The sequence below is a fragment of the Nerophis lumbriciformis genome, linkage group LG20, assembly GCF_033978685.3.
Source record: "Nerophis lumbriciformis linkage group LG20, RoL_Nlum_v2.1, whole genome shotgun sequence".
Lineage (NCBI taxonomy): Eukaryota > Metazoa > Chordata > Actinopteri > Syngnathiformes > Syngnathidae > Nerophis > Nerophis lumbriciformis.
The window spans coordinates 7,488,000-7,510,062 of NC_084567.2; the positions used below are offsets into that span (position 1 = coordinate 7,488,000).

Sequence of the window (22,063 nt, forward strand, 5' to 3'; positions counted from 1 at the left end):
TTAAACTTTCATGCAGAGAGGGAAATCACAACTAAAAAAAAATCACTATTTTTTTCATACGGTGTTGATGTGGAAATTTTTGCCTCGGCAATGGTATGGACGTGTGGCACCGAATGGAGATAAGCGTCTCGACAGACGTTACAATATTTGAACAATGACGAAAACTGTTTTCTCTGTCGTGTCCGTGTGTCGAAAATTGTTATGCGCTTATTTTTTTATTTGATTTTGTGCGTGGCATAGATTTGCCGTGCGCAGAGGACGCTTGAGCAGGCGCGCACCTTAGCGGCTGCGCTAGCATCACAGCTAACGTTAGCCATGCTGCTACCTCGCTCTCTGCTGGGAGAGGGCGTATACGTATGTGACGTATGTCGTGACAGTATGTGACGTGTGTAAGAAGGTGCGCTCGCTGTCTGTAAGAGGGAGACACAGGAAAGAGTGAGAAGAGCCTGTTGTGTAATGCCAGCAGCTAAAAGCAACTGTGTGAGAATCCACAGACCTGTGGATGTGTTGAAGGTGTGCTGGAAAATGCGGAACGGAAATTAGGGAGCAGCAGAAAAGTGGAATGTATTATTTAAATCGGTGCGTTGGAAAACACGGACCGGAGTTTTTTTTTAAACTGGATCTGGATCGGCATTTTCCCATGCCTTGCCAATACGCATTTTTTTGCAAATATCGGCGGCCGATCCGATCCAAATATCGGATCGGGACATCCCTAGTCAGCAGCAACCACTATCTGGTCGTAGCATCAGTTAGAGTGAAGCTGTGGAAAGCAGGCATCAAGAAACAGAAGGAGACAGTTTGATGTTGCAAAACTAAAAGACCCTAAGGTTAGAAAACTGTTTGTACCGCAACTGAAGAAAAGGTTTCAAGCTTTGGCAGATCTTAATGAATCTCAAGAAATACATGATATGTGGAACAGGACCAAGACCACATTCATTCAGACAAGTGAAGCATGCCTGAGTCGTAAAGTAAATGAAAATAAGGAATGGCTATCAGCAGAAGGGAAACGAGATAAAGAAACCTGTCATTACCTCAAAGTCTGAAAGGTTAAAGGGGAACATTATCACCAGACCTATGTAAGCGTCAATATATACCTTGATGTTGCAGAAAAAAGACCATATATTTTTTTAACCGATTTCCGAACTCTAAATAGGTGAATTTTGGAGAATTAAACGCCTTTCTATTATTTGCTCTCGGAGCGATGACGTCACAACGGGACACATTACAAACACCGAGTCAAATCAGCTCTGTTATTTTCCGTTTTTTCGACTGTTTTCCGTACCTTGGAGACATCATGCCTCGTCGGTGTGTTGTCGGAGGGTGTAACAACACGAACAGGGACGGATTCAAGTTGCACCAGTGGCCCAAAGATGCGAAAGTGGCAAGAAATTGGACGTTTGTTCCGCACACTTTACAGACAAAAGCTATGCTACGACAGAGATGGCAAGAATGTGTGGATATCCTGCGACACTCAAAGCAGATGCATTTCCAACGATAAAGTCAAAGAAATCTGCCGCCAGACCCCCATTGAATCTGCCGTAGTGTGTGAGCAATTCAGGGACAAAGGACCTCGGTAGCACGGCAAGCAATGGCGGCAGTTTGTTCCCGCAGACGAGCGAGCTAAACCCCCTGGATGTCTTGGCTCACACCGTCCCTTATGCCACTGAAGATGATCAAGAGAAGAATATCGACCCTAGCTTCCCTGGCCTGCTGACATCAACTCCAAAACTGGACAGAACAGCTTTCAGGAAAAGATAGCGGATGAGGGTATGTCTACAGAATACATTAATTGATGAAAATTGGGCTGTCTGCACTCTCAAAGTGCATGTTGTTGCCAAATGCATTTCATATGCTGTAAACCTAGTTCATAGTTGTTAGTTTCCTTTAATGCCAAACAAACACATACCAATCGTTTGTTAGAAGGCGATCGCCGAATTCGTCCTCGCTTTCTCTCGTGTCGCTGGCTGTCGTGTCGGTTTCGCTTGCATACGGTTCAAACCGATATATGGCTCAATAGCTTCAGTTTCTTCTTCAATTTCGTTTTCGCTACCTGCCTCCACACTACAACCATCCGTTTCAATACATGCGTAATCTGTTGAATCGCTTAAGCCGCTGAAATCCGAGTCTGAATCCGAGCTAATGTCGCTATAGCTTGCTGTTCTATGCGCCATGTTTGTTTGTGTTGGCATCACTATGTGATGTCACAGGAAAATGTACGGGTGTATATAACGATGGTTAAAATCAGGCACTTTGAAGCTTTTTTTAGGGATATTGCGTGATGGGTAAAATTTTGAAAAAAACTTTGAAAAATAAAATAAGCCACTGGGAACTGATTTTTAATGGTTTTAACCCTCCTGAAATTGTGATAATGTTCCCCTTTAAAACAGATTTACAACCATCAGTACCAAGAAGAAAGCAAGTCAGTAAAGAAAAAGGCAAGAACAGATAAATGATGATGATGATTGTCTCTAAAGTGTGACACGTCATCACCCAGGGACGCTCACTTTTGTGCAACCTGGGAGCAGCCAGGCGTCATGTTTTGGTGTTTTTTGTGTGAATTGTTTGTGCATTTTAACACGTTTTTTTAATCCCTTAGAACTTGTGTGGAACTGCGACCATGGACAACGTAATTCCGCCCATTCCCCGCTTGCTACTGAGCAAAATAACCTGGCAACGACAGAAAAAATATCGCACAGAAAGTGCCGGAGAAAGAGAGGCAAGAGAGCAGGTGTCCAACGCAGATTGAGGAAACATAGGCTGGACAACTGACATTGGCTTCCTCTGCTACAGACTATCCTTCTCTCTAATGTTCAATACATCCGGAATAAAATGGACAAATTACAAGCTTACGCAAGGTGTAAGCGTGATTTTAGAGACACATGTTTGTTGAGTCTCATACCCCCGATCCAAACATTATCATTAAGCAGGAGCATGTCAGTAAGCTTTTGAAATGAGTCAAAATAAGGAAGACCCCTGGTCCAGACCTTATTTGTGGGCGCACTCTCCAATATTGTGCTGACCAACTTTGTAGCACTTATTTCAAATGTCAATGAACTGGAACCAGATTCCTGGCATGGTGAAATATTCTTCTGTGACTCCCATCCCCAAAACATCTAAATCTAAACAACTTGGTGATTTCAGACCAGTTGCGATAACATAATTATCATGAACATCTTCGAGAAAATTGTTAAAGGCCTGGTCTTGTCTTCTATAGAGGGAAGCTCTTTGTACTCAACCACCTCTACAAGCCCATGACAGGCTGCCATTTGCTATTTTTTCTTCAGCATTCAATACAATGCAGCAACAGAGTCTTGTGTCTAAATTTGAACGGTCTCACCAGCTTGTATTATGGATTTAACACTTTTTAACTGGCAGAGGGCAGAGAGTCTCTGTAAATGGCTGTCTCTGACTCTGCACTTACCTGAACACTCACTTATTAACTTGCTTAACTTTGATTGAGATCTGCCTGTGCAATATGTTTTTAAAATGTTTTATTATTGTTTGTTGTCTTAGAGCAGGGGTGCTCATTACGTCGATCGCGATCTACCGGTCGATCTCGGAGGGTGTGTCAGTCGATCACCAGCCAGGCATTAAAAAAATAGTCCTAAAAATGAGCGATCATAAATCTTCACTATGACGTCACTTTCGTCACTTGATTGACATTCACGGCACCCGAGGGTCTTCTGAGATGACGCTGGCTGCTGCCAGCTCATTAAAATTACCGACTGGAAGGCGAGAAACACTATTTCAACAGACTCTGGCGCCGTACCTGTCGTCAAAACTCCAAAGACCGACTGCACAGTTGCACAATAAAAGCTATGCTTCATCCTGCCTGCGCTACCAAAATAAGAGTCTCAGAAAGCTGGCGTGCACAAGCTAGCAAGCTACGGAGTTTGCCGACAATGTATTTCTTGTAAAGTGTATACAAAGGAGTACGGAAGCTGGACAAATAAGATGCCAAAAACCAACCACTTTCATGTGGTATCGGACAGAAAGGAGGACTTTTTTTCTCCTCCATTCAAAAATGTGGACGTTATCATCACCACTGTCTGATTCCAATCAATGCAAGTCATCAGAATCAGGTAATACACCAACTTATATTCTTGTCTTCATGAAAGAAAGGAATCTATATGTGTTAAACATGCTTGTATTATCTTTAACCACCTTTAACTTAACAATATTAACTATATGTGTTAAACATGCTTGTATTATCTTTAACCACCTTTAAGTTGTTAACAATATTAACTATATGTGTTAAACATGCTTGTATTATTTTTAACCACCTTTAAGTTGTTAACAATATTAACTATATGTGTTAAACATGCTTGTTTTATCTTTAACCACCTTTAAGTTGTTAACAACATTAACTATTTGTGTTAAACATGCTTGTATTATTTTTAACCACCTTTAACTTGTTAACAATATTAACTATATGTGTTAAACATGCCTTGTTAACAATATTAACTACCGTATTTTCCGCACTATAAGGCGCACCTAAAAACCACAAATTTTCTCAAAAGCTGACAGTGCGCCTTATAACCCGGTGCGCTTTATATATGGATAAATATTAAGATTCATTTTCATAAAGTTTCGGTCTCGTAACTACGGTAAACAGCCGCCATCTTTTTTCCCGGTAGAACAGGAAGCGCTTCTTCTTCTACGCAAGCAACCGCCAAGGTAAGCACCCGCCCCCATAGAACAGGAAGCGCTTCTTCTTCTACTGTAAGCAACCACCCGCCCGCGTAGAAGAAGAAAAAGCGCGCGGATATTACCGTACGTTTTATTTCCTTTGTGTGTTTACATCTGTAAAGACCACAAAATGGCTCCTACTAAACGACAGGGATCCGGTTCATGAAAAGACGCAATCTCTCCATCCGCACACAGATTACTATTTCACAGCAACTGATATTCCTGTGAACCGCACTGTGGATACAACGGGAGCACGTACGGTGAATATTCGCACCACAGGGAATGAGAAGTCATCCTTCACTGTGGTTCTAGCTTGCCATGCTAATGGCCAGAAACTTCCACCCATGGTGATATTCAAAAGGAAGACCTTGCCAAAAGAGACCTTTCCAGCCGGCGTCATCATAAAAGCTAACTCGAAGGGATGGATGAAGAAAAGATGAGCGAGTGGTTAAGGTAAGTTTAAGTTTACGCGAAGAGGCCGGGTGGCTTTTTTCACGCAGCTTCGTCCATGTTGATATACGATTCCATGCGCGCCCACATCACGCTGGTTTTAATATATTATTAAAGTTTGACTGACCTATTTGACTGTTTTTTTGACATTCCTTTAGCGCAGTTAGATGCGGCTTACAACACGGGGCGGCTTATAGGTGGACAAAGTTTTGAAATATGCCGTTCATTGAAGGCGCGGCTTATAACCCAGGGCGCCTTATGGTGCGGAAAATACGGTATATGTATTGAACATACTTGTATTATCATTAAACACCTTTAATGTATTAACAATATGAACTATATGTGTTAAACATGCTTGCATTATCATTAAACACCTTTAACTTGTTAACAAAAACATATATTTCATAAATAAGTAAATATAAATTATATATATGAATGAGGTAGATCCCCACGACTTGATCAGTTGAAAAGTAGCTCGCCTGCAGAAAAAGTGTGAGCACCCCTGTCTTAGAGCATTTTATGTAGGTTGTTTTAGAAGCACTGAGCTGGATTGCTGTTCAATTTTGTTGTTTCCATGCAATGACAATAAAGGTATTCTGATTCTGATTCTGAAACCATCTCCACAGGTTCACCCCAAGGCTGTTGAGCAATGTATGGAGATCGCCACAGTAGAGCACAAAAACAAAGCTGAGACTATACAAGAGTGGTGTCCTCTCCCTCTTGCTGATGGAGCTGGAGAATGACGGAGAAAGACCTCAATAAACTGTCGGTCTTCCATACAAAGAGAGCCTCAGAAAGATTCATCCGATTTTCTTGCTTTGCAAAATCAACATCATGAAGACCTACTCACTTGAAAACAAGAGGACAGGGGAACCTTTGTCCTGATAAAACGAAATAAATGGATCGGGCCTATTCTCAAAAAAGATTATCTGAATATCAGCTCTTTACTGGACACCTGGGGGGGAGAGGGGGGCTAAGACGACACAAGACCACCTGGCGCAGAACAGTAGAGAGAGAGTTGAAGGACCTAAATCACAAATGGGATACTATTCAGAAACTGGCCCAGGACCGACAGAAGTGAAAGGGGAACATTATCACCAGACCTATGTAAGCGTCAATATATACCTTGATGTTGCAGAAAAAAGACCATATATTTTTTTAACCGATTTCCGAACTCTAAATGGGTGAATTTTGGCGAATTAAACGCCTTTCTATTATTCGCTCTCGGGAAGCAATCCGCCATTTTCTCACTTTCATCTGTGTGTTGTCGGAGGGTGTAACAACACGAACAGGGACGGATTCAAGTTGCACCAGTGGCCCAAAGATGCGAAAGTGGCAAGAAATTGGACGAAATTTGTTCAAAATACGAGGGTGTGGGGAAAGCCGACGAAATGGTCAGTCGTTTGTTCCGCTCACTTTACCGACGAAAGCTATGCTACGACAGAGATGGCAAGAATGTGTGGATATCCTGCGACACTCAAAGCAGATGCATTTCCAACGATAAAGACCCTAGCTTCCCTGGCCTGCTGACATCAACTCCAAAACTGGACAGATCAGCTTTCAGGAAAAGAGAGCGGATGAGGGTATGTCTACAGAATATATTAATTGATGAAAACTTTATTCATTACTCGCGGTTTTACGTAAATTATTATACATAAACTGTGTTTACCAATAAATTAGCTTAAAAACATTTATTTTTTTCAATCATTCAAGTAGTCTTGTGTAATGCAGTATTTTGTGTCTATTTAGGTATGGTTAACCTGAGTGCTGAAATCGTGGAAAAATATATGTTCTTAGCGCGCCTGAAATGGGCTGTCTGCACTCTCAAAGTGCATGTTGTTGCCAAATGTATTTCATATGCTGTAAACCTAGTTCATAGTTGTTAGTTTCCTTTAATGCCAAACAAACACATACCAATCGTTGGTTAGAAGGCGATCGCCAAATTCGTCCTCGCTTTCTCCCGTGTCGCTGGCTGTCGTGTCGTTTTCGTGGGTTTCGCTTGCATACGGTTCAAACCGATATGGCTCAATAGCTTCAGTTTCTTCTTCAATTTCGTTTTCGCTACCTGCCTCCACACTACAACCATCCGTTTCAATACATGCGTAATCTGTTGAATCGCTTAAGCCGCTGAAATCCGATTCTGAATCCGAGCTAATGTCGCTATATCTTGCTGTTCTATCCGCCATGTTTGTTTGTATTGGCATCACAGGAAAATGGACGGGTGTATATGACGATGGTTAAAATCAGGCACTTTGAAGCTTTTTTTAGGGATATTGCGTGATGGGTAAAATTTTGAAAAAAACTTCGAAAAATAAAATAAGCCACTGGGAACTGATTTTTAATGGTTTTAACCCTTCTGAAATTGTGATAATGTTCCCCTTGAAGGACATTCGCTGCTGCCCTGAATGCCAATGGAGGAATAATGGGCAGTGAGTGAAGTAGCGAGGTGGAACTTTAGAAAGCGGGCTGTGCTGTCGAACGCTGATTCGTTCAACACAGTGGAGGCGTTCCTAAAACGTTATCTTCAAAACTTCAGCCGCCATTAGAGTATGCAGGACAACTTGTTTAATTCTTATGTCTTGTGTATTTCTACAATAAAACCCTTGACAACGGAGAGATCGAAGAACGAAAGAAACTTACGATTTGCAGGAACTTTTGTGGTGCATCTTTGTGCTGTAGAAAGCTGATTAGAACACGCTTTCATTGTTTTTTACCCAACTGTAGTGTTTACACTCGTAGGCAGTTTAATGTTTAATAATTGTTACAAAGTTCATTTGGTGCTGAGCTGAGCCAGAAGGCAAAGCTCTCGGTCTACAGAGCTATTTACATTCCTACTCTTACCTATGGTCATAAAGTGTGGGTCATGACCGAAAGAATAAGATCGCGGATACAAGCGGCCGAAATGAGTTTCCTCAGAAGGGTGGCTGGCACCCTTAGAGATAGGATGAGAAGTTCAGTCACCCGAGAGAGACTCGGAGTAGAACCGCTGCTCCTTCGCTTGGAAAGGAGCCAGCTTAGGCGGTTCGGGCATCTCGTGCGGATGCCTCACGAGTGTCTCCCTAGGGAGGTCCTCGTTGCACGTCCCACTGGGAGGAGACCCCGCGGCAGGCCAAGGACCAGATGGGGGGGATTATATTTCCTCTCTGGTCTGGGAACGCTTCGGGATTCCCCAGGAGGAAGTTGCTAATGTTGCTCTGGAGAGGGAAGTCTGGGGGTCTCTGCTGGAGCTGTTGTCCCCGCGACCCGATTCCGGATAAGCGGTTGAAGATGGATGGATGGAGTTCATTTTGAAGTGGATCGACTCTTTGAAACTTAACAACAGAGGATTATTCAGTATTCGGCCGGACATCAAAGCGGAAACTCCATCTGTTCACTGGGACTCAGCAATCTCGTTCTTTGAGGATTAAATGTGATATAGAGGAGGAAGTAAACGAGTGGAACAATGGTCAATCACATCAAATATTCACTATTTACTTTGTTACATGAGGTAACAGTAGTCAGAAACACACAATTTGTGTTACTAGACTGAATGAAGACCATCTTCATACGACATCCATGTGTGAGGTGGGACGGGTATGGAGAGGGCTGATGAGGCCAATCCGTGCCCTGGAGACTCTTGGACAGTAGAGTCCAGTGGCCGCTTGTGGTGGAGGATTGCTGATGACACAAGACTTGCGTGATGCGCGCTTTAACTTGGCAGATTTGATGCACTGTGCCTCGTACGCTGCTGCTCCTTCCCTGATAGTCTCTTGCCACGCTTGACCATCCTGGGTGAGAGTCTTCCAGGAGTAGTGATCACTGCCAACGTCTTTCAGGGAGGCTCTAAGGATGTCCTTAAACCACTTTTATTGGCCACCTTGGAAGTGTGCACCAGTCTGCAGATCTCCATACAGAACATGCTTGGGAAGACACTAATCAGACATCCTTGCGACGTGTCCTGGCCAACAAAGTTCAAACTGAGGAAGCACGGCGAAGACATTGGGCATGCAGGTCTGTTTAAGAATCACTGTATTGGAAACTTTGTCCTGCCATTTCACTCTGAGCAACGTGCGAAGGCAGTTTAAATGGAAGCGGTTATGTCACGGGGTGTTGGTGACGATCCCCAAGATGCAGAGAAGGCAGGCTTGGTACAGGAAAACATGATTTAACGTCGAAAATAAAGAAAAAAACACAAACCAGGAACTAGGAATGGACAAACTGGAAACAGGGTACAGGAACGAGCAAACAGGAACTAGGAACAACTAACTGGATATAGCTAACAGGAAAACCAGAAGCTGGGAGACAGCAAACTACAAATAGCTATCAGGAACAGCTTACCGCTACGACGACAAGTATTAGCTCGACAGGTAGTAACGATAGGTAGTGGCGACATCAACAATCACATCGACAATCAATACTCCAGCACAGACTGGATGGCAAGGCAGGTTTAAATAGCAGCTGGCTGATTGACACCAGGTGTGGCCAGGTGCCAATCAGCCACAGCTGAGGGAAAACAGCACTCAGGGAGAAAAGCAAGAAACAACCAAAATATGAGCGCTGACAGGAAACAGACAAACACAGAGGAAAAACCAAAATATAACCAAACTGTCAGGGACAAGCCTGACAGGTTAAGCTTTTTAGCGTGCCTTTGGTCTGTAAGTCCAGGTCTCCCATGTAGGACGTGATGACAGTAGCTCTATAGACGGCCAATTTTGTTTATGAGGCTTATCCCTTTTATAGGGAGGGATATTCTGTTAAACTGTAAGTGGGTTCGATGTAATTACTGCATATGATTCAAATCAAGGGTAAATGTACTAATTCAGTGGTAATATTTAAACGGGCCCCCGAGCCTCTCAATGGGAGTCAAAAAGGCTAAAAGCCCCTAATGTAGACCATAGGCGCCGATCCACGAGCACCCACGTGGGATTGATGGCAAATTCTTTCTCACCACCAAGCAGAAACCGTGCATGCACAGGCCCCTTCTACACTAATCCGGCTAAGGTTATCCAGGGTAAATCCCACCTAACCTTGTCCTTATCCTTGTCCACACACACACACACACACACACACACAATACTCCTGCATCCCTCCGTCAGCCGGCGCAACGCGACCTAGTACGCATGCGTGGAAAATGCGCACGTCATAGTCACCTCTAGTGTTGCTTTGTGTGCAAGTTCTTAGATTTAACTTATCTGAACAATATCCAGTGTTGTGGTATATCAATTAACTAGAATCCAGTGTGCTGTGGGGCCATTTGGTAGTGAATCACACCTGAGCCATCATGAATTAATCACATCTTTAATAAACACATGACCTAAACGTTGAGTCCGCGACATACATGGCGGGCAATAACTGATACAGTCTGCTTTGCAAGTCCAAACGCATTCGCTGTTTTCCGTAGTCTTCCCTCGACGGCCAGGTAATACAAAGCGCACGCTACTTTTTTTTAATCACATCCACGGGAGCCCGCATTCTCGTTGACTCTCCTTCGACAAATGGACAAAGTTTTTCGCTAAGTAGAATCACAGCTGACCTGGATATTCGACAGTTCTCTCGCCGTCTGAGAAGTGTAGTATCCCGAATAGCTGCAATCGCTTTCTCTTAAGGTATTCATGTGTGATTTCCACAAGCGTCTGTACATGTAGAAGAAGGAGAAACACGGGCATGTCTAGATGACTCGCCTCCATATTTCCAGTGGTTAGCTCCGAGTTACGAACCCGCTTTATCGTGAAGCTGGCTGTGGCGCGTTCTTTCTGACGTCACATCGTCTCCGAACTCAGTTTGTAAACGATTAATGAGTCCATACAAAGCGAAGAGCCGGAGATTCAAGAAATACACGGCGCAGCTACCCATGTAGAAAATTGTCCGAGGAGGGGGACCTTAAACGATAGTTTAGTGTGGCTGAAACGGGGCTTGGGCTAAATAATTATTAGTTTAAAGGGGAACATTATCACAATTTCAGAAGGGTTAAAACCATTAAAAATCAGTTCCCAGTGGCTTATTTTATTTTTCGAAGTTTTTTTCAAAATTTTACCCATCACGCAATAAATGATAAATGGGTTGTACTTGTATAGCGCTTTTCTACCTACAAGGTACTCAAAGCGCTTTGACACTACTTCCACATTTACCCATTCACACACACATTCACACACTGATGGAGGGAGCTGCCATGCAAGGCGCTAACCAGCACCCATCAGGAGCAAGGGTGAAGTGTCTTGCTCAGGACACAACGGACATGACGAGGTTGGTACTATCCCTAAAAAAAGCTTCAAAGTGCCTGATTTTAACCATCGTTATATACACCCGTCCATTTTCCTGTGACGTCACATAGTGATACCAATACAAACAAACATGGCGCATAGAACAGCAAGCTATAGCGACATTAGCTCGGATTCAGACTCGGATTTCAGCGGCTTAAGCGATTCAACAGATTACGCATGTATTGAAACGGATGGTTGTAGTGTGGAGGCAGGTAGTGAAAACGAAATTGAAGAAGAAACTGAAGCTATTGAGCCATATCGGTTTGAACCGTATGCAAGCGAAACCGAGGAAAACGACACGACAGCCAGCGACACGGGAGAAAGCGAGGACGAATTCGGCGATCGCCTTCTAACCAACGATTGGTATGTGTTTGTTTGGCATTAAAGGAAACTAACAACTATGAACTAGGTTTACAGCATATGAAATACATTTGGCAACAACATGCACTTTGAGAGTGCAGACAGCCCAATTTTCATCAATTAATATATTCTGTAGACATACCCTCATTCGCTCTCTTTTCCTAAAAGCTGATCTGTCCAGTTTTGGGGTTGATGTCAGCAGGCCAGGGAAGCTAGGGTCGGTATTCTTCTCTTGATCATCTTCGGTGGCATAAGGGACGGTGTGAGCCAAGACATCCAGGGGGTTTAGCTCGCTCGTCTGCGGGAACAAACTGCCGCCATTGCTTGCAGTGCTACCGAGGTCCTTTGTCCCTGAATTGCTCACACACTCCGGCAGATTCAATGGGGGTCTGGCGGCAGATTTCTTTGACTTTATCGTTGGAAATGCATCTGCTTTGAGTGTCGCAGGATATCCACACATTCTTGCCATCTCTGTCGTAGCATAGCTTTCGTCGGTAAAGTGTGCGGAACAAACGTCCAATTTCTTGCCACTTTCGCATCTTTGGGCCACTGGTGCAACTTGAATCGTCCCTGTTCGTGTTGTTACACCATCTGACAACACACCGACGAGGCATGATGTCTCCAAGGTACGGAAAACAGTCGAAAAAACGGAAAATAACAGAGCTGATTTGACTCGGTGTTTGAGAAAATGGCGGATTGCTTCCCGTTGTGACGCTCCGAGAGCGAATAATAGAAAGGCGTTTAATTCGCCAAAATTCACCCATTTAGAGTTCGGAAATCGGTTGAAAAAATATATGGTCTTTTTTTCTGCAACATCAAGGTATATATTGACGCTTACATAGGTCTGGTGATAATGTTCCCCTTACCCGGCTTAGTGTAGACTAGTGATGGGTCCGGCAACACCGATGCATCGGCGCATGCGTCGAGCTCATAGAGCAAAACCCTGTGTCGGTGCGCGTACCGCTTTTAGAAAGTCACGTGACCGATACGCGAACTGTGTCGCACTGACGCCTCCTCTGTGTCCTGTGAGCGGGTCTTTTCTACAGCCGGAGAAATAATAACTAAGAAGAGAAATCGTCTAAAATTTAATATGTTGGAAAAACTGTTTTTTTTAAATAAAAATTAGGGATGTCCGATAATATCGGCCGATAAATACGTTAAAATGTAATATCGGAAATTATCGTTATCGTTTTTTTATTTTTTATTGGTATCGTTTTTTTTTGTTTTTTTTTATTAAATCAACATAAAAAACACAAGATACACTTACAATTAGTGCACCAACCCAAAAAACCTCCCTCCCTCATTCACACAAAAGGGTTGTTTCTTTCTGTTATTAATATTGTGGTTCCTACATTATATATCAATATATATCAATACAGTCTGCAAGGGATACAGTCCGTAAGCACACATGATTGTGCGTGCTGCTGGTCCACTAATAGTACTAACCTTTAACAGTTAATTTGACTCATTTTCATTAATTACTAGGTTCTATGTAACTGTTTTTATATTGTTTTACTTTCTTTTTTATTCAAGAAAATGTTTTAATTTATTTATCTTATTTTATTAATTTTTTTTAAAAGTACCTTATCTTCACCATATCTGGTTGTCCAAATTAGGCATAATAATGTGTTAATTCCACGACTGCATATATCTGTTGGTATCGGTATCGGTATCGGTAATTAAAGAGTTGGACAATATCGGAATATTGGATATCGGCAAAAAGCCATTATCGGACATCCCTAATACAAATGTGTAAAAAATAAATAAATAAATAAATCCCTGTTCACAAGCATCCTCATTCACAACACGTTCTCTTAGATTTCCATGTTATGATACATGTTCACATTATTTATTGACTGTATCTAAAAAAGATAAAAATGTATTTTTATTTAAAATGAAGATATGAAATAATCCTAAATGAAATACGATGACTTGGTTTATATTATTGTATATACTAGGTCATAAAATCAGTGTCAGTTGAGTCGATCCATAGGTTGCCTGTAGGGATTTATAATGTCCAGCAGATGTCAGTATTTAGTGACACAGTATCGACACAGTATCAATACAGTTTTGCAATGTGTTGAAACGCTTCATGACGCCTCATCAACCCACCACTAGTGTGGACATAGCCTCAGAAGAGTAGCGTCAGATTTACCGCCCGTCCGAGTACCCACTGGCAGAAATATAGATCGGCGCCTATGATGTAGACCAGTGTTTTTCAACCTTTTTTGAGCCAAGGCACATTTTTTGTGTTGAAAAAATCCGGAGGCACACCACCAGCAGAAATCATTAAAAAACGAGTTGACAGTAAAGAGTCGTTGTCGCAATTGTTGGATATGACTTTAAAGCATAACCAAGCATGCATCAATATAGCTCTTGTCTCAAAGTAGGTGTACTGTCACCACCTGTCACATCACACCCTGACTTATTTGGACTTTTTTGCTGTTTTCCTGTGTGTAGTGTTTTAGTTCTCTGAAGCAGTTTCATGTCTTCCTTTTAAGCGATATTTCCCGCATCTACTTTGTTTTAGCAATCAAGAATATTTCAGTGGTTTGTATCCTTCTGTGTGGGGACATTGTTGATTGTCATGCAGTGTTTCCCACAGGACAGGCATCTATTTGTCGTGGTGTGGCTGGGGGGTGGCGGCGGCAGCGGCGATGACAAAGAAGAACGCGGAGTTGGAATATAATTACCGTATTTTCCGCACTATAAGCCGCCCCGGGTTATTAGCCGCACCTTCAATGAATGGCATATTTCAAAACTTTGTTCACCTATAAGCCGCCCCGGGTTATAAGCCGCACCTACGCTGCGCTAAAGGGAATGTCAAAAAAACAGTCAGATAGGTCAGTCAAACTTTAATAATATATTACAAACCAGCGTTTTAACAACTCTGTTCACCCCCAAAATGTAATGTGCAAATGTGCAATCACAAAAATAGTAACACTCAAAATAGTGCAGAGCAATAGCAACAATAACAACTCAACGTTGCTCGAACGTTAATGTCACACAACACACAAAATAAACATTTAAAGCTCACTTTCTGAAGTTATTCCTGATCCATAAATCCCTCTAATTCTTCTTCGGTGTCTGAATTAAAAAGTTGGGCGAATACGGCATCCAAAATGGCCGGCTCCGTCTCGTCGAAGTCATCAGAGTAAGTGTCGCTGTTGTTGTCCAGCAGTTCCATGAATCCTGCCTTCCGGAAAGCTCGGACCACAGTTGAGACCGATATATCCGCCCAGGCATTTACAATCCACTGGCAGATGTTGGCGTATGTCGTCCGGCGCTGTCTCCCTGTCTTAGTGGCGCAGGTCATCTTGTTGCTTCCTCCACCTACGCACCATTGATTCATTTTTGTTCAATTCTCTTGCTGCTGCTCTATTTCCGTGTTCTACTGCGTGACTTATTGCTTTGAGTTTGAATTCTGCGTTGTACGCGTGTCTCTTAATAGGAGCCATTTTGTGGTCTTTACTGATGTAAACACACAAATGAAATGAAACGTAATATCCGCGCGCTTCTTCTTCTACGGGGGCGGGTGGTTGCTTACAGTAGAAGAAGAAGCGCTTCCTCTTCTATGGGGGCGGGTGCTTACCTTGGCGGTTGCTTACCGTAGAAGAAGAAGCGCTTCCTCTTCTACGGGGAAAAAAGATGGCGGCTGTTTACCGTAGTTGCGAGACCTAAACTTTATTAAAATGAATATTAATATTAATCCATATATAAGGCGCACCGGGTTATAAGCCGCACTGTCAGCTTTTGAGAAAATTTGTGGTTTTTAGGTGCGGCTTATAGTGCGGAAAATACGGTACAACATTTTATGTACATATTTATATACAGATTTGAACAATTAGTGATTCACTGAAATATATTTATTAATTGTGGTTCTTACAAAAAATATATCTTATAAAATATAAAAGCTAAAATGTCTCTTAAAGCTCTGCCCCTTTAATTAGTGAATACTAAATAATTTAATTTTAGCCTACTACTACAACCATATTATTTACCAGCAACATGAAGTGAAACAGAGGCAGAGGTGTCCTGCCACAGTCAGTCAACCTCCTCCTCCTCCTCCTGCTGCTGCTGAACAGGTCGCACCTGTGGTCCGGACTGTAGGCCTACCTCCTCTCCAAGTCGAGCCCTTTTCGGCGGTTGAAAATATTTTTCTATACTCATCTGTGTGAAGGAGTGAACATCCAACATTAGAATTTATTACTAACGAGCAGAAGCGCTCTATGTACAGTGCCGTCTAACTTTAAGCGGCAGTAGCTCAACACATGCAGGGTTCAACGTTAAGGTTTTTTTTTACTTGCTCGACTTCTCAAATCTACATGCCCCAATATTTTTACTTGTCCTGCCTAGGTTTTTTTCTGCCTGTGTAGTGCTCATGGCTTATATCTTACTAAAATTCTTCCCGTTGACTATTTACAACACTACACAGTATTTATTATTATTATTATTATTATTATTATTATTATCTATAAGTACATTTAAATGGCATCGCATGCATGTAAAATTAAATGCTATTTCACATTATTTGACCAGTAGCAGTTACACTCATCTGAACAGGTCAGCCACCTGTTTAAAGCCCGATCACAGTTGAAATCTTGAAATGAAGGGCCTTTAATGGCCAAAACATTAACCTGGACAACATTTTAACAGCTGGTTGGCTCAGATTTGATTATTGTCATTGCATTCACATGCTGCAGTGGACAGTGGACAATTTAGCTTCAGTCCATGTGTGTTTATTGACAACAGGGTTATAACCTGGACACGTTAGCTCGTCGGTATGAAAACACGTGACTGTTACTACGTGCATGAAGCAGCGTCAGGCTGCTCACCGTCAGTGAAACGCTCGGTGAAATCGCGGATTAACGTTAAATATATGACGAGCCGCGAGCGATGCAGCTATAACCTATCTACCTATATTACCCTCGTATTTTGATCCCGTCCGTCCGTCCCTCTTCTTCTTCTTCTGGCCCACCAGGTGAATTAAGTGCTATTGGCGGAGTTACAATGCATAGTAGGCTACCGCCACCTACTGCACCAGAGTTGTAACTACAAGCAACATTCACAGACAGTCCCATTGCTTTTATGAGTGGTCGAGCGAGTCAAAAGCCGAAAAATCCATTTGTGGCGGACGTAATTCTTTCGTGGCGGGCCGCCACAAATAAATAAATGTGTGGGAAACACTGCAATGTCATGTTCGGATGTACTTTGTGGACGCCGTCTTTACTCCACAGTAAGTCTTTGCTGTCGTCCAGCATTCTGTTTTTGTTTACTTTGTAGCCAGTTCAGATTTAGTTTTGTTCTGCACAGCCATCCCTAAACTTTAATGCCTTTTCTTAGGGGCACTCACCTTTTGTTTATTTTAGGTTTAAGCATTAGACACCTCTTTACCTGCACGCTGCCTCCCGCTGTTTCCGACATCTACAAAGCAATTAGCTACCGGCTGCCACCTACTGATATGGAAGAGTATTACACGGTTACTCTGTCGAGCTCTAGACAGCACCGACACTCAACAACAATACACTCTGTGCAGACTATAATTACTGGTTTGCAAAAAATATTTTTACCCCAAATAGATGAAATTAGATAATCTCACACGGCACACCAGACTGTATCTCACGGTACACTTGTGTGCCGCGGCACAGTGGTTGAAAAACACTGATGTAGACCACAAGTAAGTAGGGCTGCGCGGTACGACGGTTGACATTTGTGCTCGAGCGTCATACCATCAATGACGTCATCGCGCCTGCCTCTGTGTGAAAATGGCTGCAAGCACGATCATGGCAAAGAAGGGGAGCTGGTCAAAATAACAGGGCTTCATCCGTGATCTCTTCTTTAAAATATTTTTTTACACAAGCGCTTGTTTTGCTCTTCCAGTTTCTTTATTTTATTTTTGCATTCTTTCATCTCCTCTGATGTGAACTCCACTGCTTTCTTCAAGCTAACAATCATGGCGGCTCTTTCTTTACATTCTTCAACTAAGTCATCATCAACGCTCTTTTCAAGGCTTACGATAGCCTCCAAAACTACGTTGTTGGAAACTTCAACTCACTCACCTTCATCTGCAGATTGTGTCTTAGTCTCCGTTGGTGATTTGCTGGAAGTTGATTCTCTTTCATGTTCTCTTTTAGCGGACGTCGCCATCTTAGCATAGCAGTAGTCGTCCATCTTCTATCACGTCTTCACTCTTCACTTCATGTAACACTCCGTCGCTCCTAACTAAACGTACATTTCGTGGGCTTTAGAAAAGACGAACACATATCTTATTTATATCTTAGGTTTGAAACTTTTCTAATCTCCGGGAAGCCACAGCCACGCGGTCCGCCATCTTCGGTCTTGCTCGATCAGGTTGCGCATGCGCCAGAAGTCAGCAACTTCCGTTTCCTACTTGACAAAGTGACATCATCTCTTTTTTTGAAATAACAAGAAATAACTTTCGTAAAAGAGGAAATAGAAGTTGCAGATTTTTATCTTTTGTCGTTTCTCTTTGCCACCGCTCGATGAGGTTGCGCATGCGTGAGATGTCAGGCCCGGCTAGCTCAGTCGGTAGAGCATGAGACTCTTAATCTCAGGGTCGTGGGTTCGAGCCCCACGTTGGGCGATTGAATTTTACCATGAATTGATTAACGTGGACCCCGACTTAATAAACAAGTTGTAAAAACTTATTCGGGTGTTACCATTTAGTGGTCAATTGCACGGAATATGTACTGTACTGTGCAATCTACTATTAAAAGTTTCAATCAATCAATCAAAAAGCTACTTCCGTTTCCTACTTAACAGCATACTTGCCAACCTTAAGACCTCCGATTTCGGGAGGCGTGGTTGGGGGCTTGGTTAGGGGCGTGGTTAAGAGGGGAGGAGTATATTTACAGCTAGAATTCACCAAGTCAAGTACTTTATATATATACAGGTAAAAGCCAGTAAATTAGAATATTTTGAAAAACTTGATTTATTTCAGTAATTGCATTCAAAAGGTGTAACTTGTACATTATATTTATTCATTGCACACAGACTGATGCATTCAAATGTTTATTTCATTTAATTTTGATGATTTGAAGTGGCAACAAATGAAAATCCAAAATTCCGTGTGTCACAAAATTAGAATATTACTTAAGGCTAATACAAAAAAGGGATTTTTAGAAATGTTGACCAACTGAAAAGTATGAAAATGAAAAATATGAGCATGTACAATACTCAATACTTACTGATGGTGGAAACTTTACACTAGACTTCAGGCAACGTGGATCCTGTGCCTCTCCTGTCTTCCTCCAGACTCTGGGACCTCGATTTCCAAAGGAAATGCAAAATTTGCATGGTTGGGTGATGGTTTGGGGTGCCATGTCATCTGCTGGTGTCGGTCCACTCTGTTTCCTGAGATCCAGGGTCAACGCAGCCGTCTACCAGCAAGTTTTAGAGCACTTCATGCTTCCTGCTGCTGACCTGCTCTATGGAGATGGAGATTTCAAGTTCCAACAGGACTTGGCGCCTGCACACAGTGCAAAATCTACCCGTGCCTGGTTTACGGACCATGGTATTTCTGTTCTAAATTGGCCCGCCAACTCCCCTGACCTTAGCCCCATAGAAAATCTGTGGGGTATTGTGAAAAGGAAGATGCAGAATGCCAGACCCAAAAACGCAGAAGAGTTGAAGGCCACTATCAGAGCAACCTGGGCTCTCATAACACCTGAGCAGTGCCAGAAACTCATCGACTCCATGCCACGCCGCATTAACGCAGTAATTGAGGCAAAAGGAGCTCCAACCAAGTATTGAGTATTGTACATGCTCATATTTTTCATTTTCATACTTTTCAGTTGGCCAACATTTCTAAAAATCCCTTTTTTGTATTAGCCTTAAGTAATATTCTAATTTTGTGACACACGGAATTTTGGATTTTCATTTGTTGCCACTTCAAATCATCAAAATTAAATGAAATAAACATTTGAATGCATCAGTCTGTGTGCAATGAATAAATATAATGTACAAGTTACACCTTTTGAATGCAATTACTGAAATAAATCAAGTTTTTCAAAATATTCTAATTTACTGGCTTTTACCTGTGTATATATATATATATATATAAGAAATACTTGACTTTCAGTGAATTCTAGCTATATATGTTATGTTTGTTGTCTTCTCCCTGCCTTCTCTATTGGTTTTTCAGTTTCTTCCCCAGTCTTTTGTCCCCAACGAGGCACACCTGCTGCTAATCACTTCCTGGTAGCATTTAAGCTCGTCTCCACCAGCTGGTCCCTGCCGGTTATTGTTCCTGAACTCCGCTCTGACATGTGCTACCTTGATTCTGATTCCCTGGTATGTTGCCTTCGCATATTTCTGTAATATTGACCTCGTTGTGTTTTTGTTTTCCTAGCCACCTTGTTTTGAGAGGACTCGTTTTTGCCACGCTGTGTGCGTCCTGACCTTTGCTCCGCCAACCTCTGAAAGAGACTACTTTTGTTATATTTCCCATGGTGTGCACTTTTGCCCCATCACCCTTAGTTACCATTTTGGACTTATTAAATATTTTCATTTGTTACCGCATACCTTGCCTCCATTCTCTGCATCCCAGGGTCCACCCTTGAACTCAATCCTAACAATATATATATATATATATATATGTATGTGTGGGAAAAAAAATCACAAGACTATTTCTTAATAAGGTTATCCAAAAAATAGTGCTCGATACCGCTCGATTGCGCTCTACTACGGTATCGAGCACTATTTTTTGGATAACCTTATTAATATATATATATACATATATATATATATATATATATATATATATATATATATATATAAATAAGAGAAATACTTGAATTTCAGTGTTCATTTATTTACACATATACCGTATTTTCCGCACCATAAGGCGCCCTGGGTTAAAAGCCGCGCCTTCAATGAACGGCATATTTCAAAACTTTGTCCACCTATAAGCCGCCCGGTGTTGTAAGCCGCATCTAACTGCGCTAAAGGAATGTCAAAAAAACAGTCAGATAGGTCAGTCAAACTTTAATAATATATTAAAAACCAGCGTTCTAACAACTCTGTTCACTCCCAAAATGTACGCAAATGTGCAATCACAAACATACGTATATCAACATGGACAGAGCTGCGTGAAAAAAGCCACCCGGCCTCTTCGCGTAAACTTAAACTTACCTTAACCACTCGCTCACCTTTCCTTCATCCATCCCTTCGAGTTAGCTTTTTATGATGACGCCGGCTGGAAAGGCTGGAAAGGTCTCTTTTGGCAAGGTCTTCCTTTTGAATATCACCATGGGTGGAAGTTTCATTAGCATGGCAAGCTAGAACCACAGTGAAGGATGACTTCTCATTCCCTGTGGTGCGAATATTCACCGTACGTGCTCCCGTTCCACAGTGCGGTTCACAGGAATATCAGTTGCTGTGAAATACGGTAGTAATCCGTGTGCGGATGGAGAGATTGCGTCTTTTCATGAACCGGATCCTTGTCCCTTAGTAGGAGCCATTTTGTGGTCTTTACAGATGTAAACACACAAAGGAAATGAAACGTACGGTGATATCCGCGCGCTTTTTCTTCTTCTACGCGGGCGGGTGGTTGCTTACAGTAGAAGAAGAAGCGCTTCCTGTTCTATGGGGGCGGGTGCTTACCTTGGCGGTTGCTTGCGTAGAAGAAGAAGCGCTTCCTGTTCTACCGGGAAAAAAGATGGCGGCTGTTTACCAAAGTTGCGAGACCGAAACTTTATGAAAATGAATGTTAATATTTATCCATATATAAAGCGCACCGGATTAAAAGCCGCACTGTCAGCTTTTGAGTAAATTTGTGGTTTTTAGGTGCGGCTAATAGTGCGGAAAATACGGTACACACACATAACACTCATCTACTCATTGTTGAGTTAAGGGTTGAATTGTCCATCCTTGTTCTATTCCCTGTCACTATTTTTCTAACCATGCTGAACACCCTCTCTGATGATGCATTCTGCTTCGTCTCCTTGTTGTGTGCGCAGTTGTGCACCGCACTCTCTAAAAGCCCTAGATGTTATTGTCACATATGCATGTACAGTAGATGGCAGTATTGTCCTGTTTAAGAGTGTCACAACATTGCTGTTTACGGCAGACGAACTGCTTTACGGTAGACGAAAACGTGACTGCTGTTGTTGTGTGTTGTTACCGCCTGGGAGGACGTTAATGAAACTGCCTAACAATAAACCCATATAAGAAACCAAGAACTCGCCCTCGATCATTCTACAGTTATAACGTGATTGGGCAGGCATGCTGTTTATATTGTGGGATAGCGGACGTGAAAACAGGCTGTCGACACGTCACTCATGTCCGCCTGAATTTCGGGAGAT

The 22,063-nt window shown here is 42.4% G+C and overlaps 4 protein-coding genes and 1 non-coding gene across 5 annotated transcripts in view; 3 read left to right on the plus strand and 2 right to left on the minus strand.

Moving 5' to 3' along the window:
- Positions 1-22,063, plus strand: part of LOC133619319 (uncharacterized) — a 455,654-nt gene that overhangs the window by 383,082 nt on the left and 50,509 nt on the right. The window lies entirely within an intron of this gene.
- Positions 1-22,063, plus strand: part of LOC133619862 (uncharacterized) — a 498,075-nt gene that overhangs the window by 240,004 nt on the left and 236,008 nt on the right. The window lies entirely within an intron of this gene.
- Positions 1-22,063, minus strand: part of LOC133619284 (uncharacterized) — a 360,072-nt gene that overhangs the window by 109,805 nt on the left and 228,204 nt on the right. The gene's annotated exons all lie outside the window — the stretch shown is intronic.
- Positions 1-22,063, minus strand: part of LOC133619275 (uncharacterized) — a 53,297-nt gene that overhangs the window by 3,570 nt on the left and 27,664 nt on the right. The window lies entirely within an intron of this gene.
- trnak-cuu (transfer RNA lysine (anticodon CUU)) lies at positions 18,270-18,342 on the plus strand. The gene has a single exon. It is a non-coding gene; the product is annotated as a tRNA-Lys (tRNA).